At 39.7% G+C, this 5,000-nt stretch overlaps 1 long non-coding RNA gene across 8 annotated transcripts in view; it reads left to right on the forward strand.

Annotated features, from left to right (window-relative positions):
• The window catches only part of LOC135091411 (uncharacterized), a 141,886-nt gene that overhangs the window by 92,456 nt on the left and 44,430 nt on the right, over positions 1-5,000 (forward strand). For all 8 annotated transcript variants that reach the window (XR_010262497.1, XR_010262495.1, XR_010262499.1 and 5 more), the window contains exon 4: position 1. This exon is cut by the window's left edge and continues 88 nt beyond it. This is a non-coding gene — a long non-coding RNA (uncharacterized LOC135091411). The remainder of the gene's footprint in view (positions 2-5,000) is intronic.

Genomic DNA, 5,000 nt, shown 5'->3' on the forward strand with positions numbered 1-5,000 from the left:
TGTGAGTACTACTTATGTATGGTTTCATTAGTACAGATTTAGGTAATAAGGTGAGAAGGCCTGTCCCCACCAATCTCTTGTTTTGGTTGTACATAGATTTTTTTTTTTTGAGAGAAATCATAATAGCAACTGGTAAAGGAAAGAAAAAAATGTGATTATGTGTGTAAATGTAATGTTGCTTGTTTATTTATGTTTTACTTGTTTGTTTATTCATGTATTTCTATATAAAGGAAAAAGAATTAATTGAATATAGGAAACAAAAGTAAGTGTGAAATTTATTGATATTATTCGTTTATTCTCCCATTAATCCCTTTATGTGATTCTTATAGAAAATTAAATTGAGACATCCGTAATCCACGTTTATTTCGTTTATTGACAGACAGATAAGTCAATAAATAAACGAATAAATTCAGTAAATATCTAAATCGATGAAAGAGAAGGAAGAGAAGGAGGAACTGAAATAAATAAAATATGATAAGTTTCAGATAATGATTCCTCTTGTGTTGAGGAGAGAAGAATTACGAGGAAGAGGAGGCGAAGGAGAAAGAGTAGGAAGGAGGAGGAAAGAGAGAAGGGAAGCTGCAGGAGGAGGAGGAAGAGGCGGAAGAGGAGGAAGGTGTCAAAGAATGAAATATCGTTTCTTTTAAGATGATATTTATGTGTGTGTGTGTGTGAGAGAGAGAGAGAGAGAGAGAGAGAGAGAGAGAGAGAGAGAGAGAGAGAGAGAGAATCATTTCTTTATAATCATGCGCTCATAAACTCTCGTAAAACTATCTAATAACACACACACACACACACACACACACACACACACACACACACACACACACACACACACACACACACACACACACACACACACACACACACACACACACACACACGTCATCTCTTCTTCTCTCATCGTCCTCCCTTCAAGACATCAAAGAAAACGAGGCATGTTTATGATCTCGCTGCTTCTATGGTCACGTGACTCCTTTGTTTACATAGATCAGCTGATTGTACCCTCTTGCCATATGGTGGGTGTTGTTATTGTTGTTGTTGTTGTTGTTGTTGTTGTTGTTACGACTACTACTACTACTACTACTACTACTACTACTACTACTACTAATAATAATAATAATAATAATAATAATAATACAATTTATTCTACGATGACGTTTAAAGATGAGGAGGAGAAGGAGGAGAAAAAGAGGAGGATGGGGAGAAAAAGAGGAGGAGGAGGAGGAGGAGGAGTGAGGTGGTGGTGGTGGTGGTGGTGGTGGTAATGTTGTTGGTGTGCATTAAGGAAGCCAATTAAGGATAATTAATTAATTCTAGTCTCGTTCTATTATGCAAGAAAGTAATGAGTCTCGGTGATTATCATTTTAGTCCTCCTCCTCCTCCTCCTCCTCCTCCTCCTCCTCCTCCTCCTCCTCCTCCTCCTCCTCCTCCTCCTCCTCCTCCTCCTCCTCCTCCATCATGTCCTTCCTCATACTTATTCATGCGTCTTCCTACTTCTTTTCTTCTTTTTGCTCCTCGTCCTCTGCCTCCTCCTCTTCCTCCTTCCTTCCTTCCTTTTCCTGGTGGGATGGGTGGGTGGGGAGGAGCCTTCTTCTGTATAATCCTCTCTCTCTCTCTCTCTCTCTCTCTCTCTCTCTCTCTCTCTCTCTCTCTCTCTCTCTCTCTCTCTCTCTCTCTCTCTCTCTCTCTCTCTCTCTCTCTCTCTCTAATAGCGTAGAATGGTTACACAAACAGCCCAGTAAGGACCTCAGGGTGTGTTACCGTTTCGACTTCCTTTGTGTTCTTTTGTATTCCTCCTCCTCCTCCTCCTCCTCCTCCTCCTCCTCCTCCTCATCATCATCATCATCATCATCATCATCATCATCATCAGCATACTTATTTACGTTAACCTGTATATTTCTTCTTTTTTCATACTTTCTTTTATCTCCTCCTCCTCCTCCTCCTCCTCCTCCTCCTCCTCCTCCTCCTCCTCCTCCTCCTCCTCCTCTTCTTCTTCTTCTTCTTCCTCCTCATTTCCTTCCGCTCCTTACTTTCACATTTTTTCTCTCTCACTCTCAACACCTTCCTTCACTTTTCAGTCCTACACACACACACACACACACACACACACACACACACACACACACACACACACACACACACACACACACACACACACACACACACACACACTCTCTCGTTAGTAGTGTTCCTTTCTTTCAAAAAAAAAAAAAACATCGATTCATCACAACACGGAATTAATGATGAGAGAGAGAGAGAGAGAGAGAGAGAGAGAGAGAGAGAGAGAGAGAGAGAGAGAGAGAGAGAGAGAGAGAGAGAGCTCGTCATTATGAAGGGTTTATGCCTCCATGATCCCCAATGTCTCTCTCTCTCTCTCTCTCTCTCTCTCTCTCTCTCTCTCTCTCTCTCTCTCTCTCTCTCTCTCTCTCCTACCGAAATATATCGAGAGAGAGAGAGAGAGCGTGTGTGTGTGTGTGTGTGCGTGGCGAGAGTAAGAGAGAAGAAAAAAATAGAAGAAAAGAGAAAAATATTAAATGGAACGACACCGTGATTATATTTACGAAAAAGAAAACGAGAGGGCGTAGTTATTATTAATCAAGGGAAAACGGGCGGCCCAGATTAGGAGTGCATAGAAAACGCGCTCCGGTGTTTACTCGGTGATAGAAAATGGGTCTCTGTGGCAGGGTATTTAAGGGGGAACTTAATTGGTACATAAAGGAAAATGTTGTGGGGTTGGTTTTACTATTTTTGCCGTGTTTCCGGTGTGTGTGTGTGTGTGTGTGTGTCTCTCTCTCTCTCTCTCTCTCTCTCTCTCTCTCTCTCTCTCTCTCTCTCTCTCTCTCTCTCTCTCTCTCTCTCTCTCTCTCTCTCTCTCTCTCTCTCTCTCTCTCTCTCTCTCTCTCTCTCTCTCTCTCTCTCTCAAGTGTGTGTGTGTGTTTGTGTGTGATCTTTGTTTTTGTTTTTCTGTTTATTCATTGTTTTACGAGTTTTTTTCGTTTTCTTCCCCTTCTCTTTTTTCCTCTTGTTGTTCCTCTTCTTCCTTTTTTCCTCCTCCTCCTCCTCCTCCTCCTCCTCCTCCTCCTCTCACATACTGGAACAAATCCAAATTACAACTAATCTCCTCCTCCTCCTCCTCCTCCTCCTCCTCCTCCTCCTCCTCCTCCTCCTCCTCCTCCTCCTCCTCCTCCTCCTCCTCCTCCTCCTCCTCCTACTACTACTACTACTACTACTACTACTACTACTACTACTGCTACTACTACTATTACGACTTCTACTGCTAATCTGGGCTGGATTAGAGTACAAATGACCACACGGATGTTGCAATTAGTGTGTGTGTGTGTGTGTGTGTGTGTGTGTGTGTGTGGTGATGAAGGTTGGTTTACTTGTCTGGATTTATGGATACTGGCTTACTGTGTTTCATAGGGGTGGTAGTAGTAGTGGTGGTGGTGGTGGTGGCGGTGGTGGTGGTGGTGGTGGTGGTGGTGGTGGTATTATTGGTTCTTTTTTAAGTAAGGACTGTTTCCCAAAGATCAGATGGAAACTTTTAAACAGAATTTCCGTACCTGTTGTTGTAGTAGTAGTAGTAATAGTAGTAGTAATAGTAGTAGTAGTAGCAGTGGTAGTAAACATCCATTTACAAACAGAACCATAATCTCTTCACTCACCACCACACACACCACCACCACCACCACCACTCACACCAGGGCTCTAATCCTATTGCATTAAGCGGTTACCTCCTGACACCTGCCGATCGCCAATCACCTTTCCAATCACTGCAGCGCTTAGCATATCTTGCCAACCCGCTAATCAGGTTACGGGGAATTCAATACCACTGCCGCTGCTCGTGTGGGTCTCGATCCCTTCTTGGCGGCGATGGAACGGGGCTTGGGGAGTAGGAAGGGGGAGTTTTGGGGAGCTTGGAGTGGGGGGTTAATTGGGTTGTTTTGCTTGTTGTTACTGTATTCGTAAATGTAGTTGGGTTGTGTTGTAGTGGAGTACGTGTTATCTGTTTTGTTTTATTGATTTATTTACTTTGTTGTTTTGTTAAGTAGCTGGTGAATTTAACGCAGGAATGTCTGGTTTAGTTTATAAAAAGAAATCTGGTTTAATTAATAGCGCCTTTTTTTTTTATTGGGTCCCTGTTTAGAAGAGTAAATTTAAGGTAAGTTAAGAATGCCTGGGTTTAATTATAGTGCGAATTTTAAGAATATTTGAGGGTGACTAAAGTAAATTAAGAACACCTGGTTTTAATGAAAGTACGTACCCAAATTAAGATTACTTAGATTTAACTGAAGTAAATTAAGAACACGTGGGTTCAATTAAAGTACATAAATTAGTAATGTCTGGTTTAATTACAGTAAATACCTAGATTTAACTGATGTGGGCTCAATTAAAGTACATAAATTAGTAATGATGGTTTAATTACAGTAAATTAAGAGCACATGAGTTTGATTAAAGTAAAGGAAGAACACTAGGTTTAATGAAAGTAAATTAACATCATGTGGGTTTAAGTTGAAGTAAATCAAGAATACCTAGGTTTAATTGAAGTACCTTGTTTAAGAATATCATGTTTTTTATTAAGAGTAATTAGTTTACATTAAGAGTAGGTACCTGGTGTGAGAATATTTATTTTACATTAAGAATATCGTGATTTTAGACCAAAACACCTGGAATAAAAAGTAATTGGTTTAGATTGTGAATATTTGGTTAGGTTTCCCTGGTTTAGATAAAAAATAAATAAATAAATGAATGAATAAATAAAACAGTTACTTTGGGACTTTTTTTTTACTTGTTTTTGTTTATTTAGTTATTTATTTATTCATTTATTTATTTATTTCTGCATAATCTTGTAAACATTCAGACCACTATACGTATAAAAAAGATTAAAAAAATAAATAACTTGAACGGACATCAAAAAAAAGACAAAACAATAAGGAAAAAAAGAATTAAAGAATAAGAGAGCAATTTTGTCTTTTTAAACTAACAAATTCTATTCA

Source organism: Scylla paramamosain, chromosome 37 (genome assembly GCF_035594125.1).
Source record: "Scylla paramamosain isolate STU-SP2022 chromosome 37, ASM3559412v1, whole genome shotgun sequence".
Lineage (NCBI taxonomy): Eukaryota > Metazoa > Arthropoda > Malacostraca > Decapoda > Portunidae > Scylla > Scylla paramamosain.